Source organism: Hetaerina americana, unplaced genomic scaffold (assembly GCF_022747635.1).
Source record: "Hetaerina americana unplaced genomic scaffold, ioHetAmer1.1.p SCAF_1, whole genome shotgun sequence".
In the NCBI taxonomy this organism is placed as follows: Eukaryota; Metazoa; Arthropoda; class Insecta; order Odonata; family Calopterygidae; genus Hetaerina; species Hetaerina americana.
In genome coordinates, this window is record NW_027286069.1 from 114791340 (window position 1) to 114808722 (window position 17383).

Genomic DNA, 17383 nt, shown 5'->3' on the forward strand with positions numbered 1-17383 from the left:
GTTATTAAAACATCATTCAACTTTTCAGTGAATGATCTCTTTATAATTTTTAACGTTACTACATTACAAATTCCTACATTTTACATATTCTCGGATCTGAATGAGAGTTTATAGTTTATATTTAGCATATAAATCTATAGTTTAAATGTTGTCAAATCTACATTCTCCATTTTTTAGCGAGTAAATTTACATTTAAACATGATTATTATTATTCATGTGTGTATGCATAAAAAATCTTCTCGCAATTAACTTAGCTCTTTACCTTAAATTCTCCGGTAATATCTGTATTTTTAATTGGCATTACTCATACTTTTCCGCTATTATACTCAGTTACACTAATTAAAATAATTTTAAGTATATACATACTTCAAATGAGTAGAAAAGATCAATGATTGCGACTTGCCTCTAAGGGCGCTCTCTTTCCTTGAAATTTTCTGCCCAAAATATAGATTTCAGCTTCGTAAATTTACTGTTTAAGAAGAATACCCAAATTTTTCCCAGACAACGCTTATATAATTAAGTATTCATGTTGGTGTCATAAAGTTTCTGTAAGTTTTACCAGTTTAAAAAAGTGCGGGTGCATTCTAAAAGTTATGGCAGGAATTAACATTACTTTTATCGTGCCTAGTTATTAAATTGTAATTAGTTCTCAGAAATGAAAATTATAGCTTCGCAAAAACTAAAATTTTCTCGCACGGAGCTATTAGTAAGTAAGTAGTGCCTGCCTAGGTACTGCCTAAGTACTGCCTAGTACGAAGGCATCCTCGCGGAAATAGGCATAATTACTGATATTTAAAGACGAAATGCAACGCCGTTTCAACGACGTTCCCCTTGGCAGGACATTAAAATAATACACGCTATCAGCGCGCTCTCTGGGACGGTTGCTTCAAAGGCCGGATATAATACTCAAAAAACATTGTTACATACAGCGCCGGACTACTACACACGTCTCCTTAACGATGGCGCCACCATGCTTCTCAAACGTAACCTAGATGACGCCAGCGCAAGGAAAACCCCCCAAAGGAATTCGCCTCAGTCCTTAGCTTAACCCCAGCGAGGGATTTCTCGACCTCGCGTAAATGAAGAAAAGTCATGTCCACGCGTTAGGGCCCTGGAGGTGGAAATGTAATGGGGATCTGTGCTCTAATAACGTAACAGATGTCAACGCATTTCCGTGTCGGCGCGAAAGGATTCATAGATCTAAACCGGCTCTGCTGGCACAGTAAGGGGTCATATATTACTTAAGTAAAGCTAAAAGAAATAGATTAGGGCTCGTCGTAGGTTTATTTCAAGTCGACAAGGGTGTGGGCAGAGGCGCATGAGGGGCTGTGTCACGTAAGGTAAAGTTCAAAAGTCTATTAAGCAATTGACTCAGAGTTCAATGAGGGACGCTATTAATAGTGTAGACGTTCCATTACACACAGTCTTCCTATGTTAAATAATCACACGGGAGTATTTTAAGTAGCATATTTTTTTAACAACCACCATTAATTCTTCGTGAAAGTGGGTGATGATTAATTAGTGCTACACATTCTCCGTGGAGATTTTAGTTTCATTTATACGACCAGCGCGAACTTCCCTCAAGCACCGAAAAAAATACGTTATCTGATATAGTAGAAGACGGCACCTTCGCAATCTTATTCTTATAATTGTTTTTATCATGGATAATTCAAGCTACAGAATTTTGAGTGCAAATTGTCATTAATAGAAATAAATAATGTAAACGCTCAGAGCCGCAATCACCAAAAATAAATAATTCCAGCAAGAACGCACGCCAGAAGCAAAAACTGAGCCAAGTTGCCCCAAGGCCGAGGTGATTAGGATAATCCGGTCACGTCTAGTTTTCCTTGCACTGGTGGCTGAAGTTTCTCAAGCCTAAAAAAGAGAAACGATCTCTTCGGAAACTACCCTCCCTGGATTTTGATTTAGAATTCCAACAAGTGTCACTCATATTTCCCCTTTCTCTCCCTCTCTCTCTCAAATCTGGTCAATTTTCTCCTAGACCCCTGCTTCGCCCTTTGAAATTCTTTGCAAAAAAATATTGTTTCTCATATCTTCTTCCTTTATTTTTAGTCTTCATGCAAATTACTTTTTAAGCACGGAAGTCTATGTCTCTATGCAATTCATAATTAAACCTGAGGAATCTGAATCCGATAAGTAGAACGAATTTTACAAGGAGTTTTGATGGTTAAATTATATTACAAATTCTGTTAATATAGTTTTTGCATCTTAAAATATTTAGAATGATTAATGGAGAAACATATTTTAAAAGCTCGACGGTATTTTATTGGCTTTCGAGTAGGTGGTGCGAGAATAGCGAATAATTGACCCTCGAGGAATGTTAATAACCAAAATCCACAAATTCCTGGATGCTTTATTTCCAAATAAATTGCTCATCGTTTGAAACCATGTGGAAGTTCATTAAGTACGAACGTAAATTTAATTATTGCAAATACTTCATTAAAGGCTTTCGTGGCTACTTCTAGTTGAATTGATCATCTCAAAGATTTCGTGCTACGAATGCCCTCACAAAAACATACGGAGCCAATGAAGGGACCGATTTTCCGTTGCTAAGTAACTATCAGCAGTCACAGAGAAGCAGGAGTGCGACGAAAGAAACAAACGCTCCAGTGAGAAGCTCTCTCTTGTCGCAAATCATTTCACACCCGTCTCACGTGCGTGCAACCGTTGACGAAACAAAGCGCCAGGACCTTTCTCCTCACTTCTTACTGCACCTCCTCCGACTCACGCACCCGTACACGGCGACGGGGTTTTGAGTGCACTTCCATACGGAAAAGAGACAGACCCACATGTGGGAAGGTACTCGTGTGCGAATTGCGCCAAGGACGGTGAGTAGAGCGAAGGAAAAGAAGACATGAAGAGTCGAGGGCGAAACGTTAAGGGAAAGGGAGGGTTCATTGGGAAACCGAGGGTACGAGTGGAGGGAGAATAGAACACATTAAGAGAGAAATGAGGGCAAAAAGAAGCAGGAGCTGTCGAGGGTGAATTTTCTGCAGGCAGGAAGCGAGAGAAAGAAAAAACAAGAGACAAAGGGAGAGCGCTTCAGAGAATGCTTGTCCCTTTTCGCCTTTTTTTCCTCTCTCCTCTGCTCGGCACCACAATGAGTTTTAAGAGTCGTTGCCTGGACCGGAAAATCACACAGACGGCGGAATCCGCTTTGCCTGAGAACGTATGTCCCACCACTCTTAATTAACTGGAGGTAAGTTAAGAGGAAAGTAAAAATATCGACTCATGTCCCTTGGAAGCGCATGAGTCCCCTCGAGTCTCACGAGACACTCAATTACTTGGGGAATAAAATAATAACTGCGATAATGGAGATGAAGAGAACTCACATCAGTGCCACTGAAGAATCGCAAATGTCAACTTTTGTGAGATCAAGGACAAGGCTCGAGTATACTATGGTTGATTGAAAGGCTAAGCGAAGAGGAAAACCTGTCGTCGGCTCTGGCATACTCTCATCGAAAGTATATCATTACTCCATCCTTCAGATTACGGCGCTCTAGTCCAAACACCACTATTGATTGAGCAATTATGCTTCATCCACTCAATTCCAAGGTCGCCAGTTGAAAAGAGTATATTCTCCTTGGAGACCGAGGGGTTAGGGGATCAGTGAGTAGAGCGCTAGGATATTGACTGGAGGGGTAGAGTTGGATTCCAGGTGACGCCTCTGGTCATCCTTGCTGTGAAAGCATCCGTGCTGCTTCACCCTGGCTGTGAAACTGATTCTCCCTACTTCGATGTTTGACTTCCGCAAACCGCAATCCAAGACTTAAAATTAGCTAACTTCGAGTATTTTTTCAATTAAGAAATAATAGACCAATTTGAATAACAAAAATTGGACTATTTTCTAATGAGAGTGAAGTAATTTTTTATCAATAGGAATCAATATAACTTATTTTACGTACACTGACTTAACTGCAATCGAATGCGGTTATTTACGAGGGTGGTCTGAATAGTTTCATAGCCTAAGTTACCTAACAAAGATACAAGACATTTTTTCTGAAATTTTCTAATATTTTCTGAAATTTCAGACAACCCTCGTATAACTGAAACTATGTTCTTAAGGACATAACCGGCGATATTCAAAATTATTCATTGGTATTTAGACTGGCTTCGTCTCAATCCTAGGATAGATATGATAAAATAGGAGCTATCGACCCAATGTGCGCTTCTTTTTCCTTTTGGAAAACGTTTTATGCAAACTTACAGTCTTGTTTGCAAAGATTTCTACTAAAGATGAAAAAAGACGTGAGATTTTGAACGAATTGAAGTAATATTGATTTAAATTTAATTAAGAGTCTATGCCCGATGCCTCCAAGAAATGGGATAACATGGATACATCACGAGGAATATACTAGTAAGCAATGTCATATTCAGTCTGGAACAATGTTCTTAGCAAGCATAATATTTGAATTGAATGACACGATGGGGTCCCAGAAGTACCCGGCCTGACCTTGAAATGGCATTACATGTCCGAAAAATGTTGTGCGAAAAATTAAAAAAATATTAGAAACTCTAAAATTAAAATTTTATAAATATAGATAAAAGATATAATATTTTCAAATAGATTCACCATTTCTTCCCGATTTCTCTTCATTCCCTACTAATTAATCCATCCTCCCTCATTTTTGTTCAAATTCCTGTATTCGCAGCCTGTTTTACTCCTTTACTCCTAATGTACGATGACGCATAATATGTAGCGATTGACTTTCGCTCGCTGAATTTGAGAAAACATCTTGGCAGATGGATACATTTGTATACATACGCTACACTAGCCAATGGGCTCATAAATCTGACAGAATTCCCATCAGCAGGCAAACCATGGACCATGCCCCATACAATCATATGACATGGTTGCATCTCGTGAACTTTCTTTGGGCATTATTATTGCACATACAACTCACTTCTGTTTATCACTGCAATGGGTTCCGCAGCATTTCATTTGGTCAAAGAGGGCTCAAAAACGCCTAAATCGAGCGATTACGACTAAATTAGACCAAGATGACCCAAGTAGATGGGGCATAAAAAACAAAACTTGCGTTAGAAAAATGCTCCCACTTTGAGGCGAGAGTAGATGACAGGGAAGTGAGTCAGGAATTTTAGAGAAGATTATTATCAAGGAATTATTTAATTCGGTGAAGTGATTTTGTAATGAATGAAAACTCGCTCGGAGAAGCATTATAATGGGCGTAGCTCGGTGCCTTTTGAGGCGAAATTTCAACAGCCACAATTAGGACGGGAAAGGCATAATGTTCGGAAAGGAATACAAACAAGGAAGTAACGTATAAGGCGTGGTGGAGGATGGGGGGGGGAGAGGAGAGAGAGGATTGGATTTTGGGAGAAATCCAAAGGAGGCAGGAAAGGTGAATTGAGAGCATTTTTACTGGCAGTGGAATGTTGAAAACTGTGACAGAAGGGAGGGAGTTAGGCAAGTGGGGTATGGGTAGGAACTGGGTAGGATTGTTGGACGGAATAAAGGGAGCAAGGAAGTATGCGGAATTGAAGAGGGGCTTACACTAGTTTAAGGTTTCAGGTTGTTCCTCTTTAGGCGTGGCTTACAAACGTTGTGTTGCGCCAAAACCGATTTAAAACATGGCAATACCACGTCATAACTATGGCGAGGATAACCATGCTAATGCTAATAACTCACTGGCAAAATGCTATGCACAAAGTTTTCATAATATATTAATAATGGATGGTTTAAGTGGTTTTATGTATAATCTATTTATCTATATCCATACTCGGATATTGGGAAGGAATACGAGTATCCATAGCACAAAAATTGTATTATGTGTGTACAAAACATAGAGATAATCGATAAATATAACCATTAACTCAGTAATCAACCCGAAGGTCGGTTTGATATGTGATGGCAGAATTCGCCCAGTACTAAGCCCGACGGCGTGTGAAATTCACACATCAGGGTAGGGGGGCCAGTTCCTATCCCGTATATATATAGTATATATGTATGTATATATATATAAGGGATAGGGACTCTATGTACTACTCCCTATATATATATTTATATATATATATACACATAGTTAATTATTTATTTATTTATACATTATTTACTTATTTAATTATAAATTTATTAACTTATTTATTTCGTTACATATTCTACCAAAACTGGATAGACTTGTGTCGAGTGGGAAGAATCAATGGATGGGTTTTCTTGTGAGGGAATTTAATCGCTACCGTTAATCCGCGCGCAGTGCGGCTTCCAGCAGCACTGGAGCATGTAGCGGCGGAAGGTTTTTCATCTGCGTCTCATATCAATGCATCATTCTGCGTGTCTCATTTCGCAGATGGAATTTTTTTTTGAAGGGATGGCGTAGGGGGTATTCGTAGGTTCGAGTACCTACGCCACGTATCCAAGGCACCTGGAATCTCACCCACCGACGGCGAGGGAGGAGAGGCCAGGAGGGGGGGGGGCGGGGCAAGACGGAGGAGGGCGATAAATAAGAGGGAGAGGGCGAGTCTGGTGAGAAGGAGATGTGAGGAGATAAGTATCTCGGAGTTGTGGGAGGGCGGGTGGGTAGTTGGGGGGAGAGGGTCGAGTGGGTGGCGGCTGCAGGAGGGATCACTTGATTAATGGGTCTGCAGGCGATGGGAAGGGAGAAGAAGGGGGTGGGGTCAGGGGGTGTGTGTGTGGCACGGGGGAGGGTGGAATGGGGCTAATGAGGAAAAGGCAGCCCCGGAGAAGAAGTGGTCTTTAGGACGTGGCGCTGCCCGCCTTCCCCTCCTCCACCCTCTTCGTGAGGCGGGAAAGGGAAGGCCCTCCCTCGCACTACCAAAACTCTCTCTCTCTCTCTCCTTTCCTTTCTCCATTACTCGCTCCTTTTTAAAATCTCATTTCCCCTTCGGTTCCTCGCTCCCTCCCTCAACTCGCTTCTCCTCCCAATTCTCCTCCGCACCTCTTCCCTCTCCAATTTTCCTCTAATTTAGTTCGTCGCTTACTCTTCGCCGTTTCTTATCCTTCCGCACTTTATTCACCCTTCCCTTTATCGTAAAATTCCCACTCACCCGCTTACTCACCCCTTCTCCTCCTCCCCAAAAACTTGTTTCCTCCATGGTTTCTCTCGTATTTGGAATTCAGTATCGTTTCTTTTTTATTACCCCGCTCCATTAAGCTTTATTTTTTCCTCCACGCTATCCTACCGCTCCGATCACGCCTTCCTCACTTTTTTTACCTCCAGCTATCCACTGCATGGTTGCCTTCTCTCCCCTTCCCTCTCCGTCCCGTCGGTCCTTTCTCCCTCTCTTTCGCCTTTTCTCTCTCTCTCTCCTTGAATTCCGCATCCTACGTATCCTTCACTGGAGAATTTCCCGAAGAGCAACTCTCACTCCGTCCATTCTTTCATTTTCATTTAAAATATGCTGCTAGTATAGGGGACCCTCATGAATTTGGTTGATTTCCGAATCGCATCACGTGCAGTGTGGAGGAGCTAGATTTGTTTGTTAGCTTAAACTTAGTAGCCAATCCAAAATATTAGAGCATTTAGGCTGGGAATCACTATTGGAGTGAAGGTTTAACTACACATTAAATCGCTTGCATTAGGACGTCTCTTTAGCAGTGATGCTGAAAATATATTGTTACTCCCATTGAACTACGGTAGGAGAGTCCATGTCAGTAAAATTAGAGAGATTAGGTGTGGAACAGATAGATAAAAGATGTGATTTGTTCCACGAACGGTAAGGGATCAGAATAACATTTTCCGCCCGTGGTAGGGGTAAAAATATTCGCGTCAAAATAAGCCTGGTGTGAATTCACCTCCTGCCACACACCCTAGCGGTGGGTTGCAGGGCACCAAAAAATACCAAAATACAAAATATGTAAAATAAGTGCCCTACCGAACACTTTAAACATGATCACTTAGTTTGAGCTCAAGAAAGACATACTCGTACACGAATGGAGAAATCAAGACAGTAACTTAATGGCATAATTTAGCAAACGGGTAATTGGCGTAAGATAACCCGCTCTCGACTTCCATATTATATGTACCAAATGAGGATAAACTGTGCATAGAGAAATTCGCTGTAAAAAGGTACGCTAACCAAAGTTTTGAGACAAATTAGACAATCGGATACAGAAACAAAGAATTGTAAGTCACACCTGCCAGAAAACTCCTCAATCATCGGAAGATTGAGACTAGATAGGAAATTCCTTCACTTCAAATTTTGCAAAGTAGAGATATATGTATGATGAAAGTAATATTCAATTAGGATTAAATAAGCAATCTCCTCAGAAATACTTCCACAACTAATTTATTGTCAGTTATACTTATCCATAAATGGCATTCTACCAGAGTAATGAGTCGATCAACGAGGAAAAAAATCACAATAACACATCTCCTTTATATTTAATCAAGGGTGGAGAGAGTTTGGATACAAAATATGGATGAAGCGCTTTCATCAACCAACTTGATGTAAACACTTTCCTGGGAACCTTTTTCGTCAGTGCAGGATGAGTGGCTGGAGAGGGTTATGGGAAGAAGGGAGAGAGACGTCCTCCACCACGCTCCACCGAAGGGGAAATTCCTCCTCACGTGGACGAAAAGGAATGGAGTCGCGTGCATTCTCAATGAGCTCAGTCCGCCGTGAAATTTATTCACAATTCCCACTCCATTGCGTAAGGGGTGCGTGAAAAAGGGATCGCTACTTACGCGGAAAGGAGGGAGTCTGGATGGGGTAGAGGGAGAGGAGAGGGGTGGGATGGGGTGAAGAAAGAAAATCACTCAGGCTTTGGTTGTCCGATATGCACAGAAAGGGATATAGCGATGAGTATTGGTCTAATGAAATAATCCTTAATGAAAATGGGCGTTGACGCGAGGATTTCAAAGTGAAATTCGGGCAAATGAGGCAGAAGAGGACTAGCGCGGGGGGGAAGAGAAGAAATGAAAGGAAATGCGAAAGGAATGGCGGGAAGGGGGTGAGGGGCGTGCCTATGGATGTGGCAGGGGGGTGAGTGATTGGGGGTGGAGAAGGGGAATAGAAGGCGTGGTGGTGGCCTGGAGAGGGGGTGGGTGGCGTGGAGAGGGATATGATGCTGATGGCTGCGAGGGAAGGAGGAAGGCGTGCGGGAATGTAAAACGAAGGAGAAGTGAACCAGTGGACGAGGTCAAGTACATATCCTGAAGATGCCTTGGTAAAATATCAATGGCTTCACGAAGTCATCCCTTCTACGTCTATTAAATCGAAATCAACTCAAAATATAAATAACAGATTCTCCATCCGTTGGTGGATACAGAATAAGTAGCTATTCAGATCAAATAATAAGCTAATTTTACCGTTTTTTTAAAAGTACATTACACTGATCACGATATTATATCAGGAATTAATGCTATGATTTATTCTTACAAACGACCCAATATATAATGCTGCCGGCTCATCCATCATTACCTGGCGTGAGGTTGTAAATTAAACAAGCATGATGCAGATAGAAAATATTCCCAGAAGAGTTGTTTGCCTAATCCTACAAATATTATGAATGGCGTGATTAAGTTGTCACCGTAAATAATCTGAATGGAGCTCAACTGCATCACTAAAAATCCAACAAATTCCGTCCGAATATTTTCTGCACGTCAACAACTTACTACTCAATTAGAACTAATATGTAAAGCCCCGAAAGATAGTATTGCTATCAGGAAAAAAGATTGCTTCTTTCATTGTCACTAGTGACGGGATGGAACAGTCTAACTTGGTCTTCCTCCCAGCAAGAGCTTGAAATTGATGGATTGAATGTCTAAATATGGTTAAATTTCCTCGCATGCCGATAGCACAATTACTATACAAACTGAAGGGCATGTATATTCCAGCACCTTCGCAAATAAATCACATTAATTCGTCTCCCACTAGTTTACTCGTTCGGGAAATAAGGCCAGTTTTTTTAACCCTCGAATGACCACTCTCCGTAGTCCACCAAAAGCATGTGCTTAAATCTGTCATGGCCAAGTGACGGCCGAAATTCTGATACAGAGAAGCAAGTTGGCACTAGTGGAGAGAGAATCCAAAGTTTTAGAGACATCCGGGGTAATTGAGGGCGGCGTGCGTCGGGAACAATGTGCTTGCCTGCGGGTGTCAGTGGAGGGGGAGCGGGGTTCGTGGGCCGTCGTAGGGGGCAGTGGGAGCCGCGACGGAGAAATAAAGTGTTTTCGAAGGCTTCGAAGGGAAAGGGGATGCGAGCGGGAGGGTGGTTAGGGCAGGGATGCTCTCTATTTCCCCACGGGCGGGAGGCGAGGGTGTGCAGCGAGGGTCCGGGGGAGGGGACGGAGGAGAAGGGCACGCACGGCAGGTCACTGCCGAGAGGGCGTGGTATGTGTGTAAGTGGAAAGAGAGAGGAAAAGCGAGCGAACGTTTTTTGTGTGGAAACGTTCCATCGGCAAACATTGACGGAATCTATAAAAAGAAAAATAACGTATTCAGGCGAAATTCATTTCACCGTTTAACTGCTACACTTCAAATATCACTCATTTATCATGCAGCCACGAATGAATTTCCAGTAGGGGGTCGATAATCAGTAATTTATTGTCAAGTATACTAAAGGGTTCATGTTTATATGCTAGAATGCACAATATCTACTTCTTTGTCTAATTAAAGGTTTAAAAAAATTCTTTCTCCACATTTTCCTCAGTCCATATACCATATTCATTGGAAAATGTTAATGCCCAACGAATTCAATGGAAAGTAGACACAAATATCCGACTCTTACCATGCAAAATTTCTGGAAGAATAGCATTACACTCTTTGAAATATCATATTTTCGTATTTTACTACGTGATGACCCAAAGGAGGAAAAATGCTATTTCCTCCATAGTCATCTTTTACAATAAATTCTTAAAACTGGAGATAAAATACTTCGGTATTTTTAATTTTTATTTGCTATTTCTAGTATTATTTTCTGTTATTGGACTCATAATAATCATACATCATTATGTACACAAGGTGGATGAGAATGATTTTTCTATTTTCAAAATATCACTGAAGAGCGCGCTGGTAAATTAGCGGAATGATAGAAGTTCTGTTAGCTTGTAGCAACAACACCACTTTCAACAGTTACCATGAAGTATTCAAGTGAGCATCGAGACGCTGTCGTAGAAACGTTCTTTAAGAACAATAATAGTGTGATGGCGACGAATAGAGCGCCGTGGTCTAGCGATGAAGTGTATTTTCACCTCTTTGGCTCCGTAAATTAGCAAAATTTCGTTACTGGGCAACTAAAAACCCTCGTGAACTTCACCCAACACCTCTTCATAGCCCCAAAGTGACGTTTGGTGCGCTGTGTCCTCCATAGGCATTATTGGGCCTTACTTTTTTGAATCTCGAGGTTCAACTATTACTGTGAACTTTTTGCGCTATTGTGAGATGCTGGAGAACGTTTTACTCCCAAAAATGGAAGAGTATGGTGAGGAATACGAGTATGACACGGACGCCTTTTGGTTCAAACAGGGTGGTGCTATGGCTCATACCTCCCGTCGTTCACGCCGAGTCCTGCAAAAGAACAATTTCCCGGCCGCCTGATGTCCTTACGAGGGGATGTTCCATGGCCCCCTCGCTCCCCGGATTGGAGCCCACGTGATTTTGTTCTTTGGGGATATCTCAAGGCTGAGGTTTACAAAGTTCGACCAAGGACCTCTAAAGTGTGCAATTACAGATATCATGGCTGGAATAACGCAAGATATGCTGAGAAGAGTTTATGGAAACTTTTTTGAACGACTCAACATATGCATTCCTTACCAAGGTCGTCATCAGCATGAAATAATATTTAAAACCCAATGCAATAAAATAAAATTGGATGTTGTTTTCAGAAATAAAATCTTTTTTAATGAATTTGGTTTGCTTTTTTACAATTCAGCCATCCACTCTACTTCATCCATTACTATCAAGGATGTAGGTCTCCCGGAGATCCATAGGAGTGAAAAATTCCACACGAGTCACGACAACCAAATCCTTTCTTCGTAGAATATGAAAGGTCATAGAATTCTAAAACAAAGAAAATCACAATTAATCAATACTTTAATGATAGAATACTGTTTTAAAACTTTAAGTTTACTTTTTCTGAACGTAAGGCAATTGATATAATAATTTCAATCGGCTTTGATGAGCATTAAAGTTACAAATTCCGTTTTGTGTGCATTAATACGTTGGAAAGTTTCCTTCGCATCAAGATAAATGGAATGGAACACTTTCCATTTTGCCACGCACGGTAGCAAGAAACACATGTGGCCATAATTTCGGAGCTAGGAAAAATACGAAACCGATCGGGCTGAAGGGGCAATTCAAAATTTCGGCAATACGTAAGGCATTCAATTTGAAAGAATGAGTTTGAAAGGCCACATCCGACCAACATAATGTGGTCATTTTGTTTATATTCCAAGCCACTAGTTCTTCCCTCAAGTAGTAATGGTATGATTTTCCGGTCCATTAAGGACACTGCGGAATCGATTCAGTCAAAAAGGAAATGTCATTCATTTACGGATCTTTTTCTGTCAAAAATTGGTGAAATGGGTAAAAAGGAAGCGAGATATTTTTTTAATACATCAATGGCGCTTGAGAGAGCAAGATTTGAGAGTAGGAAAGGAGGGTCGAAAGGAAATGCTTTGCCCGGGGGGCGGGATGAATGCGGCGGGGGAGGGTGGGTGGGATCCAGGAGAGGAATAGTTCCGTCGGAGGCGGGGAAGGGTCGTCACTTAAGGGAGCTTATTAAGCGAATAAAGAGAGCGATTGGAAAGAAGCGGAGACGTGAGAATGGGCGTCAGGTGGTCGCAGGGGGGGGTGGAGTTGGGGAAGGAGGGGCGGATTGGGGAATCGAGGGTGGAGGGGCGGGAGAGGGAAGGAAGAGACACCGGATTAAGGAGATACGGGGAATGACTAGGTATACTTCGTATACGCCCATATAACGAGGCCAGATGGCGGTAATAAAATAAAATTGAGATGAACCGGGGCCACTTCAAATCCGGGCCTTTCCCTAACAATGCAATTTAAATTGAAACTTGAGAAAATTTTATTAAAATCATTATAGCAAAAAATGCAACATGAATTATCGAACTAAATCATATGGCAACTGGAGAATATATGCGAAAAATAGTTAAATAATAGATTTATATTTCACCATAATTTATTATATCGTTTATATCGAACCACTCTAGCTCGCAACCTCCTTAACATAATGTTAACTTTGTTCAATGAATACATTAATCAAATGACGTTTTAATAAACGGGTGACTATTATTTCATTGTGATTGCCATGCTCTCTAAGGCTCGTTTTGAATTAGAGATACAATTACCACAAGTATGCTTGAAATTCATCGCCTAAAACCTTCAAGGTATTTTTGGATATATTTAAATTTTAAAAGATTAAATATTAGAAAGCTGATTCATTAGTATTTTGCATTCAAATTAGTACCTAATTTGTTAATGCAGGAGGCATATTCATAGACCTTAAAGTTCTAATTCCATTTCACTTCAAATAATCTCGATAATAATGGACACACTTTCAATCATAACATGGTGGAAATCCTTCATGATGAGAGGAGGAACTTTGCTTTTCCCCATAGTTCGTAATAAAAAAACTCTGCGTAGAAAATCAGAGTGTCTTCCTTCATCACTCTCGATATTAATTTAATGATATCATTTTAAAATTTCATTCATAATTTGGCAAATACGGAAGCTGTTGGGAAGGGTAACACGCAATATACGGCTAGCTAAGGGTAAAACATTTATTTACCCTAGTGCATGAATTTAAACTTGTCATCATGGTTAATAACTCAGTGTAAACACTAAAAATTAACATTTCCTCTATTTTCAGAAGATATCTCGAATCTGTAAGAGTGCAACTAAAACCCTAACATAGTCAGAAATATAACCAATTTAAACGACAAAAGAATCGATGAAACATCAATATGCCTCTATAACCTTTTTTTACATATATGCGTTGAACCGTACCGGTTAAAATGTACAACCCTGCCCTACTCCTAACATTGCCAATGCGGAATCTTCATCCGCCACTCTCACCTGAGCAATCTGAGGCATGTATTGATTGCGAAAAACCTATCTCCTATCCCTAAAATCTAGTCCTGTTTTCTGCTAAACATTCATTTATTTTGCTCAATTCATTCTATCAAATACGTTCCCGAAATCTATGAACAAAACAATACACCCCCTTTTATGTCTCTCTCCTCCTTGCTGAAATGCCATCGCGGGTGCCTCTCTCATTTCTAAACACAAACTGATCATTCCCTGACAACCATTTCCTCTCCTTTACCTCTTGTTCTTGGTTGCCCAGACAGCCACTTTAGCTGACAGCGAAATCAAAAATGTTATTCTGTAGTCGGTATGCATTGCTACTCTTCCCTTTCTTTGAAATAGAAACTAACACTAATCTGACAAAATATTCCGGGCGATTCCCGCCCACATAAGAACTGCGAAATAGTGCATTAAGTATTTTCTTACCACTTTTTTCAAAAACACTAAGTAACTCGGGGACTTTGAGGAGGGTGGACAGACGATTTGTAAATAATCAAAATTTCCTCCTGCGAAATCAAAATCTATCGCAGTCATTAAACTAACCAATTTCATTATTTATTTTTGTTTACTGTACGGTAATAATGACGACTATTAACAGATACTTGGTGGCTTTACTAATTATGAAGGAAGGAAAGTTATTGTCACGTATAAACTTAGGTGTAAACCACTGTTCACACATTGCGAAATGTTAAGAATAGAGAGGCAGATTTAATCTTACGCACATCTTAATGTACATTTGGATTGAAGAAGGCAGCTGCTTACACAGCATCAATTAATGCTTAGTTCTCATTAGATTTAAAGTACAAATAAATTCATATCTTTTAATTCATTTCTTGATTAATTAATTATCATATTTAATAATACCTTTAAGGGATAACTTATTGAACTTTATAAAAGAAGTTACTCTGATGAACCGTTTCTATAATTGTTGCACCTCACTTTTTTATCACTCTTAGTATTGATGTCATACCACATAACTTTCAAAATATGTCATATTTTGCCAACGTATACATTATTCTCGTACAGCAAACTCCCAAGTACTTTACAAGCTATAAGCTTCAGTTAATTTGAGTTTCTCACTACGACTAAGCATTATCAAAAGTGGCAATCATTAATTAATGGCTATTATTGCTATTTAAATTTTATTTTACAGACCACACATAAAAATAAAAGTAATGTAAACTTTTCTGCATTTTTCTGCATTACTTCATGACTTATATTTAATTTATCTACGCCTTACGAGATAGAGGAGAAATATTAAATTTAAGAATATTGATTTTGAGTTTTACGTCTACGTTTTACTCAATAACTGAGTTTTTTTAGAAACCATTTCTAATAATGTCAACTATAATTTGGGAATTATTTTTACAGAATTTCAATTTTTTTATATGTTTAAACTGGGAAAATTTCTTTCTTTATGAACCCATAAATCGGATTCTGCATTATCGTCAGTTCCCTTAACGGCACCGCAGTTTGAAACCACGGCAACATACCAAGGCCCTTTAGGAGGTACCTCAAAGGTGTATGCCATGACAGAAACATTTTACCGATAAGGAAGTAAAATAGTTTAAAAAAATGTCCCTACGGATAACTAATAAAAAAACTTATTTAGAAAATCATTAACATTCAGCAGCCTATCAGCGAAACAAAAATCGATTGCCAACTTGAGTGTCGTTGAAGTTGAGCCCTCGGTTATGGAATTCAGATGCCGATGGGTAATTCTCACGGATGTTCGCAAGATCTAATAGATGGACCATACTCAAAAACATCCAACTATTTGAAGTTTATAATTGCCTCAAACGAATACAATTTAATTTAAAAGGTCAAACTTGGCTATTTTAACGTTAATTGAAAAAAAATGAAATAAATATCTAAATATTCTCACGACGAATAAAGAACGATGGACCTCTTTCCGTTTTAATAACAATGGCGAGGGGTGTTATTGAGTAACAAATATTGATAGCAAACGAATGAACCCTAAAAATTAATTATTTATTAAATTGATAACAATAAAATACATATTTCATTATTTTTCCTAAAAAATCACATTAAAATTAAAAATGTAATAAATCGAGCTATTTAGACATAATAAAATCCAAAATAGACGATGACGGGCTAATAAATCAATAAATATAAATGGATTCGTTGTAAATTGATAACCAAAAACATATTTTAGTTCAATACAACAATTTCAGAGTTGAAATATTAAATTTTAAACTCTGTAATTGTTACATTGAAATTCATATTAGCGGATGACTCCGTTAAAAGTTACTACTGCGGCATCTCCCGCAGTTTATTGAAATAATTAAGTTCATTTAAAGCCGAGGCTGGACGAAACAGATATTCATTTGGTGCTATGAGATATCACGGAATTGCGATATAATACAAAGTTTTCCACATGGTAAGGATTGGAATGATGATAGAAATTTATCAGGGATCATGGGATTGAAGTCAACATTATGTCCTGCACGAGATGAATATGGATTTTAAAAAGATCACTCATGGAAAAGTGAACCAAAAAGGCATTAATGAAATCTGGAGGAGTTTAATGATCGTTTAAAACGTCCGCTAAAAAAATGCTAACTTATAATATGGCTTAGATTTGCCCTTAAAATTGACTGCTGCACTGAGAAGAGAGTAATAATGGACTAGAGAAATGTCTCGGATTTTTCGCTCGTATTACTCGATTTTTACCGTTTAATCACTTGAAATATTAAAAACATTTATTTCGACTATATTTATCACATTTTTATTCCAATTCCAAAATTTTCCCCTTGACCCGAATACCAAGCATCCGTAAAACAAATATATTTAAATATTCATTCCTTCGACGCAGCTGTCCGAGTAAAAATACTGGCGTAATAGGATTTTAAAGTCGCCCATTAGCGTTGGTGAGCATGAATGGGGACTGGGATGACACAAGGTGAAAGAGTGGAGTTAGCAGGGACGAGGAGGAGGCGAGAAAAGCAGGCGTTCCGTGGGATCGAAATGGATGCCCGATTGTTGGGAGGTAGTCCATTAACGACACGTCTTCCACATGCTGCATTCGGAGCCACCCTCCCCCCCCCCCCGATCTCCTTTCCCCTCTCCTCCCCCCCTTTTCCCCTGCGATCCTCCTATCCTTCGCCGCGACCCCCTGTTGTCAGAGCGCCGTCATTTGCCCCTCGATGGAGCCGCGCCCTTTTAAAAAAAACGGACGCCTGACTTATTTCTCTTCCTTTAGATAAGATCCCCTCTCTCCTGTTCCTCCAACAGATCCCTTAATCACTTTCAGAGAATGAGAGAGGGGCCCGGAGGCAGCCTGAACCGTATTGGGTCGCACTTAAACCCTTGTCGT